Here is a 16326-nt window from a genome sequence, read left to right as displayed (position 1 = left end):
TTTGCCTTCACAGTCATCATCAATAACTGCACTTCTGTCAAAAGTGTGAAAAGTTGGTAGTGGGCATAATCTGTTATCAGTAATGTAGTCCACACCATAAATTGAAGTTCAAACACTTCAATTGCCCTTGGTGTCTGAATAAACTAATGTTTAAAGCCAATTTGAGTCATGCTGTTTTAATTACAGTACAGATAAATGAGTAACCTCACACTAAACTTGACTGATGTCCTACAATATTGCTTGAGTGCAGTCACCTAACCATAATGTAATAAATCAAAACTGTTCACTTGTGGAAAATACATAATTAACGCAGTCACTGAATATAACTCGTAAGACACTGTGCTTCAGGTCTAACAATTGGGTCAATGCAGAAACGATGTGCACAGCCAGCTACTGTTGGGAGTAACACTGTTAAAATTGTGCACTAGCCATTATTGAAGTTCAACACTGTCAGTGAAAATAATTACAAGTTCGCAGTCAGTCATTAAAAACAATAATTGAATAAACTCCCAAACCGAAATTTAGATAATATGTGGCACATTTCCCAACTATAATTTGTACTAAATTGTATGCGGTGCATTATCCTTTTTTTTTTAATTTTTATTTTTTATTTTATTTTTTTTTTATTTTATTTTATTTATTTTTTTTTTTTTTTACATATAACTTGCTCATATCATAACTCACTGCAGATTGAACTAAAATGGCTTCCAGCATGTCTCTTTTGTAAGTTTACAATAATTAAACTGAAGTTGTGTATTTTTGCTTGCCTGATTTTCACAAATTGCAATTAAAGATTTACATTTCTTAGTAACTGAATAGTGGATGGAGATTCATTCAGACATGAACTTCCAGATACAGTAACAATTTCTATTGAATTATACTGGTAAGTTTGTGAAAATATATGATTATTTCAGTAACAATGTTTTATCTAAAATGGTTAATTACTTGAAAATCAGTAGAGTGCATGTGTTGCTAACATATTTTTGTTGCTGTTTGTGTGAATACCTTACTTATTTCTACAGCTTCTTTACCTACTTTATCAGGGAGTCAGTAATTGGGTGTATGTTTACATATGAACAATGATAATGAAATCTGAATGTACTGTTACTTTGTAATTAACACAGATTTCAACCACACTGATCATACTAATGGATTGAGAATAGTCAAAAGAAAGTAACACATAACAATGTTAAGTTGAATCAGACCCAAGTCAATATTTTGAGTTTTTTTAGCTACAGTGCACTTAATGGCTATATTGAAGATTTAAAAAAATAATAATTTTGGAAGTAGGAAAAACAAAACAGATTGTCAGTAATCCACCTGCCTTCTCACATCACCCTCACATTGAGTTATATAGGCAGGTATTGCCAAATAGCTGACTATGTAAGCCAGTGTCTAGACATTTCCTACAAAATGTTTACAAAAAATGTCACACATTCAGCTTCAAAAATGTTTGGTTATCGAAACTGATCTTAAACCAATAATACATAGAAATACAAATTAGTTAAAATATATCCAAATGCAATATCATATACTATATAAGAAAACCATATTTCATTATTAACCAATCACATCTAATAAGCGGCAGACATAAATTCGAAAGCATTGAACAGTTCATATTTCTGGGGGCAATAACAGATGAACAAAATCAGAGATACATAGAAGTGAAAATGAGGCTGCAAAATGCTAATAGAGCCTATCACACAATACAAAAACTTCTAGGGTCTAAGCTACTGACAAGGAGAATAGAAGTGAAACTATATAACACAATCGTCAGTCCATTCCTATCTATGGAGCAGAAACATGGAGTGTAACTAAAAGAAAGAACACCAAGTACAAGTATTTGAAAACAGAGTTTACACGAAAATCTCTGGCTCATACAATGAAAATCAATCACAAAGCTGGAAGAGAAGACACAACACAAAAAATCATGTGCTGCCGCAACAATAATGAGCATAATAAATTTCAGAAAACTTCAATGGGCAGGCCATCTGATGAGACTGGAAGAGAATCAAGTGGTTTCAGGAGTATTAATGGAGAAGTCAAGTGGTAAGAGATTTAATGGGAGACACAGGAGTTCATGGGTAAATTAAATTAAAATGGCATGCAACAAGGTTGGTGTAGATAATTGGCAGGAAGTAGCATTGAAGAATTTGGTGGCAACATGCGATCAGAACGGGAGCTTCGAGTCCCTATAGAAGCCAAGGAGAAGAAGAAGAAGAAGATATTTCATTATTAAATGTCTGCTTACAATCAATTAGTGTTTGTTTCATTGTCCCTGAAAATCGGAAAATACATAGCAAGAAAAAACAAACTTAGAAATACAATACACTTTTTACTCTTCACTGTATGCAGACACAAAGAGATGGAATTTCCCATCTTCCAGCCACTTTGCTACTTACTGATCACATATACACGTTTCACTGTTACACAGAGCTGCAAATGGGTCCAGGCCTTTCACATGTCCAGATGTTTGTCCCATGTTCTCTAATTTCACCAGTATTCCTGTAGGTAGTTACCCTTCATTGTTGTACAAGGAGAGAGGGAAAAAAAACAAACAAACAAACAAAACAACCTATCTTAGTACCCCAGTAGTTACCACAACTAAATCTATAAGAAAATGTTTCCTTTTTAAATTACGTATGTATTGCACAACTACACACACACACACACACACACACACACACACACACACACACACACACACACACACACATTAATTTTTCAGGTATCTAACAAAATGTAAAAAGAATGGAATCTGCTTCATGGTAGTATGTACTTTAACCCAAATTACTATCTCACTTTACTGATCTCAAAAGTGAAGTTTCTAGTCAAATTTTCAGAATGCTGCTTAGTGTTTCTCTTAATTTCTATCTCTTTAATGTCAAATCTGCTCAGCATACCCAAGTCCCTGCCACTTTTTAATTATTGTCACTTAATTAGAAAAATCTGGTTTCTTTCTCATCATCATTCTGAGTCGGGACATAAATAGCAACTACTAACAGCAAGAAAACTGGATATGTGACAGTGCATTATTAGTATCTCATCAAAATTTTACTCTCTTATTCAGTTTTTCATTTGCAGTGTCATACATTGCGTACAAAATAACTACTTGTTGTCTAACTCATAAAGATGTTCCACTATACAAACTATATGAAACTGTACACTGTTAGGTTTCCGTACTTACGTCTGCCTGTTAATCCCATTAGTTACTTTCTCTATAAACACTTAGCTAGAGGAATCCATTCACCATAATCAATCTACTGCGAAGTCAGGCTTCCTAACCATTGGTCCATTATCTAACACATTTCTCGTCACTACTACATTATTACTTCACTGACTGTTGATGCATCATTATTCTTATACTCCACATTGTAATTACCCATTCATTATACTTTTATCATCTTATTGAACAACAGATATACAACTGCTTTGCTTAGTAGAAAATAACTCTAAAGAATAACACTCTGCAGTACTGCACCATAACCTTATAGACAACCATATATTTAATAATATAACAAGACAAAATACGTATTAATGATTTCATTACTTTTACTTTATACCATCATATTACTCTGAAATGAGGCCTGAAGGGTAAAACAGGTACAAACCTTGCTTTATTACTTCAATTATTTCTATAAGCAACTTTATTTCAACTTTGCTTTTAGTTACAGAAACCTCAAAGGCTGACGTATGACGCATTTTTTCACAGATATACATTTTCACAAATAGTTGTATTCAGCACCAAAACTTTTATATGTTGTTGCAAATAATTAGGTTCTTGCTGACGAAAATAACTCTTAAAGAGTTGCCCGTTGCTATAAATATTCTTTTTTATTTTATTCCACTCTTCTAAATCACACTGACTTTACAATTTCCACTTTCAGAAAAGCAATAATTACATTGTTGTTGACAAGCTTAGCAAAATGTGTGCATTTCCATCAGAGGCATGCCCACCACTACCTTAGATTCTGCAGTACTGACAATTTCCAAAGAGTTTACAAACTTTCTTGAGATGAGAAAAATCTTTACCAAATTATATCATTATTTCATAAATAAATCCAGAAACAAATTTAATAATTAGCATTAGGTTGCACAATTAATTATATGAATTTTAAGTATGACAGAAATTTTGTAATTTCATATATTTAATCGGGCAGGTAGGTTAGAAAATTTAAAAAGGGAAATGGATAAGTTAAAGTTAGATATAGTGGGAATTAGTGAAGTTCAGTGGCAGGAGGAACAAGACTTTTGGTCAGGTGAATATAGGGTTATAAATACGAAATCAAATAGGGGTAATGCAGGAGTAGGTTTAATAACGAATAAAAAAAATAGGAGTGCGAGTTAGCTACTACAAACAGCATAGTGAACGCATTATTGTGGCCAAGATAGACACAAAGCCCATGCCTACTACAGTAGTACAGGTTTATATGCCAACTAGCTCTGCAAATGATGAAGAAATAGATGAAATGTATGACGAGATAAAAGAAATTATTCAGGTAGTGAAGGGAGACGAAAATTTAAGAGTCATGGGTGACTGGAATTCATCAGCAGGAAAAGGGAGAGAAGGAAACATAGTAGGTGAATATGGATTGGGGGGAAGAATTGAAAGAGGAAGCCGCCTTGTGGAATTTTGCACAGAGCATGGCTTAATCATAGCTAACACTTGGTTCAAGAATCATAAAAGAAGGTTGTATACCTGGAAGAATCCTGGAGATACTAAAAGGTATCAGATAGATTATATAATGGTAAGACAGAGATTTAGGAACCAGGTTGTAAGACATTTCCAGGGGCAGATGTGGACTCTGACCACAATCTATTGGTTATGAACTGCAGATTAAAACTGAAGAAACTGCAAAAAGGTGGGAATTTAAGGAGATGGGACCTGGATAAACTGAAAGAACCAGAGGTTGTAGAGAGTTTCAGGGAGAGCATAAGGGAAGAATTGACAGGAATGGGGGAAAGAAATATAGTAGAAGAAGAATGGGTAGCTCTGAGGGATGAAGTAGTGAAGGCAGCAGACGATCAAGTAAGTAAAAAGATGAGGGCTAATAGAAATCCTTGGGTAACAGAAGAAATATTGAATTTAATTGATGAAAGGAGAAAATATAAAAATGCAGTAAATGAAGCAGGCAAAAAGGAATACAAACGTCTCAAAAATGAGATTGACAGGAAGTGCAAAATGGCTAAGCAAGGATGGCTAGAGGACAAATGTAAGGATGTAGAGGCTTGTCTCACTAGGGGTAAGATAGATACTGCCTACAGGAAAATTAAAGAGACCTTTGGAGAGAAGAGAACCACTTGTATGAATATCAAGAGCTCAGATGGCAACCCAGTTCTAAGCAAAAAAGGGAAGGCAGAAAGGTGGAAGGAGTATATAGAGGGTTTATACAAGGGCGATGTACTTGAGGACAATATTATGGAAATGGAAGAGAATGTAGATGAAGACGAAATGGGAGATACGATACTGCGTGAAGAGTTTGACAGAGCACTGAAAGACCTGAGTCGAAACAAGGCCCCAGGAGTAGACAACATTCCATTAGAACTACTGATGGCCTTGGGAGAGCCAGTCATGACAAAACTCTACCATCTGATGAGCAAGATGTATGGGACAGGCGAAATACCCTCAGACTTCAAGAAGAATATAATAATTCCAATCCCAAAGAAAGCAGGTGTTGACAGATGTGAGAATTACCGAACTATCAGTTTAATAAGTCATGGCTGCAAAATACTAACGCGAATTCTTTACAGACGAATGGAAAAACTAGCAGAAGCGGACCTCGGGGAAGATCAGTTTGGATTCCGTAGAAATGTTGGAACACGTGAGGCAATACTAACCTTACGACTTATCTTAGAAGAAAGATTAAGAAAAGGCAAACCTACATTTCTAGCATTTGTAGACTTAGAGAAAGCTTTTGACAATGTCGACTGGAATACTCTCTTTCACATTCTAAAGGTGGCAGGGGTAAAATACAGGGAGCAAAAGGCTATTTACAATTTGTACAGAAACCAGATGGCAGTTACAAGAGTCGAGGGGCATGAAAGTGAAGCAGTGGTTGGGAAGGGAGTGAGACAGGGTTGTAGCCTCTCCCCGATGTAATTCAATCTGTATATTGAGCAAGCAGTAAAGGAAACAAAAGAAAAATTTGGAGTAGGTATTAAAATTTATGGAGAAGAAGTAAAACCTTTGAGGTTCGCCGATGACATTGTAATTCTGTCCGAGACAGCAAAGGACTTGGAAGAGCAGTTGAACGGAATGGACAGTGTCTTGAAAGGACGATATAAGATGAACATCAACAAAAGCAAAACGAGTATAATGGAATGTAGTCAAATTAAATCGGGTGATGCTGAGGGAATTAAATTAGGAAATGAGACACTTAAAGTAGTAAAGGAGTTTTGCTATTTAGGGAGTAAAATAACTGATGATGGTCGAAGTAGAGAGGATATAAAATGTAGACTGGCAATGGCAAGGAAATCGTTTCTGAAGAAGAGAAATTTGTTAACGTCGAGTATAGATTTATGTGTCAGGAAGTCGTTTCTGAAAGTATTTGTATGGAGTGTAGCCATGTATGGAAGTGAAACATGGACGATAACTAGTTTGGACAAGAAGAGAATAGAAGCTTTCGAAATGTGGTGCTACAGAAGAATGCTGAAGATAAGGTGGGTAGATCACGTAACTAATGAGGAGGTATTGAATAGGATTGGGGAGAAGAGAAGTTTATGGCACAACTTGACTAGAAGAAGGGATCGGTTGGTAGGATATGTTTTGAGGCATCAAGGGATCACAAATTTAGCATTGGAGGGCAGCGTGGAGGGTAAAAATCGTAGAGGGAGACCAAGAGATGTATACACTAAGCAGATTCAGAAGGATGTAGGTTGCAGTAGGTACTGGGAGATGAAGAAGCTTGCACAGGATAGAGTAGCATGGAGAACTGCATCAAACCAGTCTCAGGACTGAAGACCACAACAACAACAACAACAACATATATTTTTTAAAAGAAGAGTAATTTTAACTGTTAGTACATATTGATTGTAGCAAATTAATTTCTTTTTTATACATTTTAGTCTAAAATATAATACAAAATTACATGAATTCACTTCGTTAAACAGTTGAGATTATTTTAACCTATGCAAGATTCAAGATTATACATGGTATTAGTTGTTGTTGTTGTTGTTGTTGTTATGGTGGTGGTCTTCAGTCCAGAGACTGGTTTGATGCATCTCTCCATGCTACTCTATCCTGTGCAAGCTTCTTTATCTCCCAGTACGTACTGCAATCTACATCCTTTTGAATCTGCTTAGTGTATTCATCTCTTGGTCTCCCTCTATAATTTTTACCCTCCATGCTGCCCTCCAGTACTAAATTGGTGATCCCTTGATGCCTCAGAACATGTCCTACCTACTGATCCCTTCTTCTAGTCAAGTTGTGCCACAAATTTCTCTTCTCCTTAATTCTATTCAATACCTCCTCATTAGTTATGTGATCTACCCATGTAATCTTCAGCATTCTTCCGTAGCACCACATTTCAAAAGCTTCTATTCTCTTCTTATCCAAACTACACTCCTGGAAATGGAAAAAAGAACACATTGACACCGGTGTGTCAGACCCACCATACTTGCTCCGGACACTGCGAGAGGGCTGTACAAGCAATGATCACACACACGGCACAGCGGACACACCAGGAACCGCGGTGTTGGCCGTCGAATGGCGCTAGCTGCGCAGCATTTGTGCACCGCCGCCGTCAGTGTCAGCCAGTTTGCCGTGGCATACGGAGCTCCATCGCAGTCTTTAACACTGGTAGCATGCCGCGACAGCGTGGACGTGAACCGTATGTGCAGTTGACGGACTTTGAGTGAGGGCGTATAGTGGGCATGCGGGAGGCCGGGTGGACGTACCGCCGAATTGCTCAACACGTGGGGCGTGAGGTCTCCACAGTACATCGATGTTGTCGCCAGTGGTCGGCGGAAGGTGCACATGCCCGTCGGCCTGGGACTGGACCGCAGCGACGCACGGATGCACGCCAAGACCGTAGGATCCTACGCATTGCCGTAGGGGACCGCACCGCCACTTCCCAGCAAATTAGGGACACTGTTGCTCCTGGGGTATCGGCGAGGACCATTCGCAACCGTCTCCATGAAGCTGGGCTACGGTCCCGCACACCGTTAGGCCGTCTTCCGCTCACGCCCCAACATCGTGCAGCCCACCTCCAGTGGTGTCGCGACAGGCGTGAATGGAGGGACGAATGGATACGTGTCATCTTCAGCGATGAGAGTCGCTTCTGCCTTGGTGCCAATGATGGTCGTATGCGTGTTTGGCGTCGTGCAGGTGAGCGCCACAATCAGGACTGCATATGACCGAGGCACACAGGGCCAACACCCGGCATCATGGTGTGGGGAGCGATCTCCTACACTGGCCGTACACCACTGGTGATCGTCGAGGGGACACTGAATAGTGCACAGTACATCCAAACCGTCATCGAACCCATTGTTCTACCATTCCTAGACCGGCAAGGGAACTTGCTGTTCCAACAGGACAATGCACGTCCGCATGTATCCCGTGCCACCCAACGTGCTCTAGAAGGTAGGTGTAAGTCAACTACCCTGGCCAGCAAGATCTCCGGATCTGTCCCCCATTGAGCATGTTTGGGACTGGATGAAGCGTCGTCTCACGCGGTCTGCACGTCCAGCACGAACGCTGGTCCAACTGAGGCGCCAGGTGGAAATGGCATGGCAAGCCGTTCCACAGGACTACATCCAGCATCTCTACGATCGTCTCCATGGGAGAATAGCAGCCTGCATTGTTGCGAAAGGTGGATATACACTGTACTAGTGCCGACATTGTGCATGCTCTGTTGCCTGTGTCTATGTGCCTGTGGTTCTGTCAGTGTGATCATGTGATGTATCTGACCCCAGGAATGTGTCAATAAAGTTTCCCCTTCCTGGGACAATGAATTCACGGTGTTCTTATTTCAATTTCCAGGAGTGTATTTATCGTCCATGTTTCACTTCCATACATGGCTACACTCCATACAAATACTTTCAGAAACGGCTTTCTGACACTTAAATCTATACTTAATGTTAGCAAATTTCCCTTCGTTAGAAATGCTTTCCTTGCCATTGCCAGTCTACATTTTACATCCTCTTTACTTCGACCATCATCAGTTATTTTGCTCCCCTAATAGCAAAACTCATTTAGTGACTCATTTCCTAATCTAAATCCCCAACGACATTCCATTATCCTCATTTTACTTTTCTTGATGTTCATCTTCTATCCTCCTTTCAAGACACTGTCCATTTCGTTCAACTGCTCTTCCAGGTCCTTTGCTGTCTCTGATAGAATTACAGTGTCATCGGTGAACCTAAAAATTTTTATTTCTTCTCCATGGATTGTAATTCGTACTCCGAATTTTTCTTTTGTTTCCTTTACTGCTTGCTCAATATACAGATTGAATAACATCGGGGAGAGGCTACAACCCTGTCTCACTCCTTTCTCAACCATTGCTTCCCTTTCATGCCCCTCGACTCTTATAACTGCCATCTGGTTTCTGTACAAATTGTAAATAGTCTTATGCTCCCTGTATTTTACGCCTGGCACCTTCAGAATTTGAAAGAGAGTATTCCAGTCAACATTGTCAAAAGCTTTCTCTAAATCTACAAATGCTTCTTGAAGTCTGAGGGTATTTCGTCTGTCTCATACATTTTGCTCACCAGATGGTAGAGTTTTGTCAGGGCTGTCTCTCCCAAGGCTGTCAGAAGTGTAATGGAATGTTGTCTACTCCCAGGGCCTTGTTTCATCTTAAGTCTTTCAGTACTCTGTCAGACTCTTCACACAGTATCATATCTCCCATTTCATCTTCATATACATCCTCTTCCATTTCCATAATATTGTGCTCAAGTACACCGCCATTGTATAAACCTTTTATATACTCCTTCCACCTTTCCACTTTCCCTTCTTTGCTTAGAACTGTGTTTCCATCTGAGCTCTTGATATTCATACAAGTGGTTCTCTTTTCTCCAAAGGTCTCTTTAATTTTCCTGTAGGCAGTATCTATCTGATCCCTAGTGAGATATGCCTCTACATCCTTTCTTTTGTCCTCTAGCTATCCCTGCTTAGCCATTTTGCACTTATTGTCGATCTCATTTTTGAGACGTTTGTATTCCTTTTTGCCTGCTTCATTTACTGCATTTTTAAATTTTCTCCTTTCATCAATTAAATTCAATATATCTTCTGTTACCCAAGGATTTCTACTAGCCCTCGTCTTTTTACCTACTTGATCCTCTGCTGTCTTCACTATTTCATCCCTCAAAGCTACCCATTCTTCTTCTATTGTATTTCTTTTCCCCATTCCTGTCAGTCGTTCCCTAATGCTCTCCCTGAAACTCTCTGCAACCTCTAACCTCTGGTTCTGTTGGTTTAACCAGGTCCCATCTCCTCAAATTCACACCTTTTTGCAGTTTCTTCAGTTTTAATCTACAGTTCATAACCAATAGATTGTGGTCAGAGTCCACATCTGCTCCTGGAAATGTCTTGCAATTTAAAACCTAGTTCCTAAATCACTGTCTTACCATTATGTAATCTATCTGAGACCTGTCAGTATCTCCAGGCCTCTTACATGTATACAGCCTTCTTTCACGATTCTTAAACCAAGTGTTAGCTATGATTAAGTTATGCTCTGTGCAAAATTCTACCAGGTGGCTTCCTCTTTCATTTCTTAACCCCATTCCATAGTCACCTACTACATTTCCTTTTCTTCCTTTTCCTACTATCGAATTCCAGTCACCCATGACTCTTAAATTTTCGTCTCCCTTCACTATCTGAATAATATCTTTTATGTCATCATACATTTCATCAATCTCTTCATCATCTGTGGAGCTAGTTGGCATACAAACTTGTACTACTGTGGTAGGCGTAGGCTTCGTGTCTATTTTGGCCACATTAATGCATTCAGTCTGCTGTTTGTTGTAGGTTACCCACACTCCTATTTTTTATACATTATTAGACCTACTCCTCCATTACCCCTAATTGATTTTGTATTTATAACCCTGTAATCACCTGACCAAAAGTCTTGTTCCTCCTGCCACCGAACTTCACTAATTCCCACTATATCTAACTTTAACCTATCCATTTCCCTTTTCAAATTTTCTAACCTACCTGCCCGATTAAGGGGTCTGACATTCCAGACTCTGATCCGTAGAACGCCAGTTTTCTTTCTCCTGATAACGACGTCCTCCTGAGTAGTCCCCACCCGGAGTTCCGAATGGGGGACAATTTTACCTCCGGACACGATCCTCGTTTAACCATACAGTAAAGTTGCATGCCCCCTGGGAAAAAATTATGGCTGTAGTTTCCCCTTGCTTTCAGCCGTTCACTGTACCAGCACAGCAAGGCCGTTATGGTTAATGTTACAACGCCAGATCAGTCAATCATCCAGACTGTTGCCGTTGCAACTACTGAAAAGGCTGCTGCCCTCTTCAGGAACCACACGTTTGTCTGGCCTCTCAACAGATACCCCTCCGTTGTGGTTGCATCTACGGTACGACTATCTGTATCACTGAGGCACGCAAGCCTCCCCACCAACAGCAAGGTCCATGGTTCATGGGGGAAGTGGTATCAGTTATCTCTATAAAAAAGGAAATGTTAGAGGAGGATGATTCATTATAATATCTCCTTCACAAAATTTGGAAACAGGGTTTTTACAATATTTTGTGACAGACTATAAGGTTTGCCAAATGGTGCACAAAATGATCACAGGATAGCAGATGGATGTATAGAAGTATCTGATACATAACATTTTATAGAGAACATAAGAAAAATATCTGCTATAAAAATCATAATCTGTACCTGTATCAGGATATGGCACTCAGATTTTCAGATCTGTGGAACATACTGTCACAAGACAAATAATGCTAGGTCAAAACTACAACATTACACCACTAAACTATAGAAATAATTACAGAAACAATGCAAATTACTAGAATTTATAAACTTTAAGCTATGATCTATACAATCAAATCTTCAAAAGAGGAGAGAAAAAATTTCAGTCTAAGTGTACGAGGAGTGAGCAGACTCAAAAAAACACACTGATGGGTACAAACCAGAAGAATATACTCGACCATGAGTAGAAATCAGTCAGCCTTATAAACTATAGTATTCAAGGATATGTTGACTCAAGAAAGAACAAAATAATGGAAAAATATTAGGGCCTGAGTTTACGATGTGGGGCCAATCCATGAATCCAAACCACACCGGGTACAAACCATCAAAAAATATTTCAACACAACAAAATTAATAACACACAGTCATGATGACTAGGTGTACCCAAAACAGAGCTAAGCATGAGTCTGTCCACAACTCAAGATCCAGTTAGATACAATATTGCAATACTCAGGATATATTCAGGTAAACAGTCATAGTTAGCTTTGAATGATGACAGGATCCAGTAGCTTAACAATCAAAATCAGAGTATGAAAGCAGACATGTGTACATACATCTTTTTATATTGTTCACACTAGTAAATGTCTTCCACAATGGCCTACGTACACAAAGGCCTAGAAAATTCATTTACAGTTTAAAAAAAATACATACTGATTTAAAGTTACATAATGATTGGAGGGTCAATCCTCCAGTTAAAAATAACCATGCATTTATGCTGAGAAACACTGTCTTTAGCAGTCTTGGTTAACAATTCACAAATATCAGGTACAACACACATTTCAGTCGACAGATGCTTGAGTACATTACTCAGCACCCACGATCTCTTGCAAGATGACTGGTCCAGCAGGGTTCAGCCATACAGCAGTGTGGGGGGTGGATCTACCCACATCTTTCAGATTCCTACTTAGAGTTATCATCACATGCTCCAACATATATTTAACTTCCTGTCTAGCGTTCACATCAAATCCTGAAACATTATTTTGTGTACTAAATATGTTGTTCAATACCTCCTTCACATCACATGAGATATGCTCTCCATCTTCATTTTACATAGTCAGTTATATGAGATGTACGTCAGTTGAGATTAAAAAGTGTTCACATTAGAAAAATTAATAAACAAAGTAAAAATCAGTAAAAAAGAAATGAAATCAATAGGTGATACACACAGATATACTAAGGTACTGTTCCTAATTTTTGCAGTACAAATTATGATTATTGTCCCATTTCAAAACTGTAAAAGTATCTACTCATTTAGCCTCATTGCATCTATGTATTAAATTCTAAAGCACAAATCTGTTACAGAACATAATTACATAGTGTATCATAGATTTTAACACAATCAATAGATAAGACAAAACTTTAAAAATCACATCTTACATATTAAATTCATGACAATGGAAAAAAGAACAAACAAACAAAATTTAGATACTGATGACTAATGTCTATGTGCTTTCAGGTAAGTGATATTGCGTAATCCAAACAACTTCTTAGCTTACACAAGTCTGTATGCACCAGGATGTGGATTTTCAAGAATTTCGAATGGTCCAATATAAATACTGAAAAAATTCTTTATCTCAGATGTCAACACTTTATATTTCTCTTTGGCTTTCACCAACACAAGATCTCCTACTTCAAACCTAGAAAATCTACTTTTACCATCATGTCTCTGCTTTCTCCCGTCCCCCTGTTTTTTCATCATCTCCTTAACACACTCTTCCCTCTCTTGTGGTGATAGAATTTTACATGGTGGAAACTGAACATTTTTAGAAATAAAGTTAGCTGGTCTATGATTAAACATTATTTCAAATGGTGAAAAACCTGTTGAAGATATTTGTTAGCTGTTCATAATATCCTCAAAGTCACTGACATGATCTATCCAACTGGTAAGATTCTTACTACAGTATGTTCTAAACAGACTTCCAATCTCTCTCATATATCTTTCTGCAGGGCTACTCAAAGGATTGTACACCGAGGTTAGAATATGCCTTATTTTTGTGTGGTCAACAAAATCTTTCCAAGCTTGTGATGTAAACTGAGAACCATTATCACATAAAATTATTTTAGGAATACCCACCTGATAAAAATATGTGTTTTCAAATGTAGAGATGATTTGCTTACTGATAGCTTTCTTGAGAGGAAACAACTTTACAAACTTCAAAAATACATAAACTGTGGTTTGATAACAAAATCCATTCTTAGACTTAGGTAAAGGTCTATAAACATCAACAGACACGAGATCAAGGTTACCATTAGGCAATATGTTTTGCATTTGGTCTCTACTTGTTTGGTTACTTATCTTCACTCTTTGACATCTGTCACAGCTGGCAATCTTCTTCTTGACTCTTCTTATTATGTTATAAAAATAGATGTTTTCCTGAATCTTTTGTGTGCATTTGGTTGTTCTACAATGACCAAAACTCTCATGTGTATAAGTAATTAAAGTATCAATACACTGTATCGGTCAACATAGTTTGCAATCCTCTGAGTCAGTCTTATGTCTCCTGAATAAAATACTCTTGTGTACCCTTCTTCTCCTTTCTTACCAACAGGCTCTTAACCAATTTCCAATTTTGATCATGATTTTCATACTTAACGGAATTCTTTACAAATTTTTTCGTCTTTCACACCTTTCAAGTACGTAATTTTAAACTCGCCTTTCTCTTTCTCCAAAGTTGTTGGATAATTCACCTCCTAAAGGTAGCCTAGATAAAGCATCAGCAACCACATCATCTGTGCCCTTAATGTATCTGATTTCATAACTGAATTGCTGTAAAAACAAGGCCCAATGAATAATTCTGTTGTGGTACAGCTTACACACCTGAAGATGACATAATGCTTTGTAATCAGTATTGATGATGACTTTGTGACATAGTAAATAATTTTTAAATTTGCTGAATGCCCAATACATAGCCAAAAGTTCTTTCTCAGTAACAGTGTATGTCTTTTCATGTTTCTGCAATACTCTACTAGCAAATGCAAGAGATCTTTGTTCGATAACACCATCAACTTCAACCTCCTGAAATAAATGAGCACCCAATCCAACATCACTATTGTTTGTTATAATACAAAAAGGAAAAGACAAATCTGGTCTGAACAGAATCTGACTTTTACACAGCTATTGTTTGATCTCATCGAAAGCGTCTTGACACTTCAGATTCCAATCCCAAACAGTATTCTTCTTCAAAAGTTCACACAAGTATGGAGCATTCAAGGCTTGGCTGCTACAAAATTTTCTATAAAATCTAGTTAACCCAAAAGAATGATTTAAGCCCTTTTTTATTGCGAGGTGGAGGTAAATTAGTAATAGCGTCAAGTTTCCTTTTTCAGATATAACATTTTCCAAAAATTTAACTTCTTCCACACCAAATTTACATTTACCTATTTTCAAAGTCATCCCTCCTGATTGTAATTTTGAAAACACATCTCTTAACAGATTCAAATGTTGTTCCCAAGTCTTTTCTGTGACCAGAATCCAGAGGTCTTATGAATTCAGCTACACGTACATTTAACCCAAATGGCACCATACAATATTGAAAATGCTTACCTCCATACAAAAATGCTGTATACTTTCTAAAATTAATTTCAAGTGGGATCTGGTGAAATCAGAGGTCAAGTCCAAATTACTCATGTATTTTACATAATCAAATTCGTGTAACAGCACGTACATGTTCTCAGGATGATCATTCCCTCTGATAAGAAATTTATTAAGATGTCTAGAGTTCAAAACAATTCTCACCCCACCATTTCTCTTACTTACCACAAAGTATTTGTATGGAGTGTAGCCATGTATGGAAGTGAAACATGGACGATAAATAGTTTGTACAAGAAGAGAATAGAAGCTTTCGAAATGTGATGCTACAGAAGAATGCTGAAGATTAGATGGGTAGTTCACATAACTAATGAGGAGATATTGAATAGAATAGGGGAGAAGAGGAGTTTGTGGCACAACTTGACAAGAAGAAGGGACCAGTTGGTAGGGCATGTTCTGAGGCATCAAGGGATCACAAATTTAGTGTTGGAGGGTAAAAATAGTAGAGGGAGACCAAGAGATGAATACACTAAGCAGATTCAGAAGGATGTAGGTTGCAGTAAGTACTGGGAGATGAAGAAGCTTGCACAGGATATAGTAGCATGGAGAGCTGCATCAAATCAGTCTCATGACTGAAGACCACAACAACAACAACCACAACTAAAGGATTATTGTAAACACTTCTACTTCTCTCTATTACATTCCATGTTGCCATTTTCAGAATTTCTTTCTCTACATCTTTCCTTTTGGAAATGGTATACTATATGGCTGGAGAAAGAAAGGTTGATTATCTTTAAAGTAAAGCATATACTGATAGCCTTTCACTTTCCCTGGTTTTTCACTAAACTTTTCTAAGTTGTTC

At 37.9% G+C, this 16326-nt stretch overlaps 1 protein-coding gene across 1 annotated transcript in view; it reads left to right on the top strand.

The window, feature by feature from the left end:
- LOC126236021 (U3 small nucleolar RNA-associated protein 14 homolog B) overlaps nt 1-16326 on the top strand; it is a 60346-nt gene that overhangs the window by 10790 nt on the left and 33230 nt on the right. The window lies entirely within an intron of this gene.

This window comes from Schistocerca nitens, chromosome 2 (assembly GCF_023898315.1).
Source record: "Schistocerca nitens isolate TAMUIC-IGC-003100 chromosome 2, iqSchNite1.1, whole genome shotgun sequence".
NCBI lineage: Eukaryota > Metazoa > Arthropoda > Insecta > Orthoptera > Acrididae > Schistocerca > Schistocerca nitens.
This window is presented reverse-complemented; position numbering and strand designations above follow the sequence as displayed.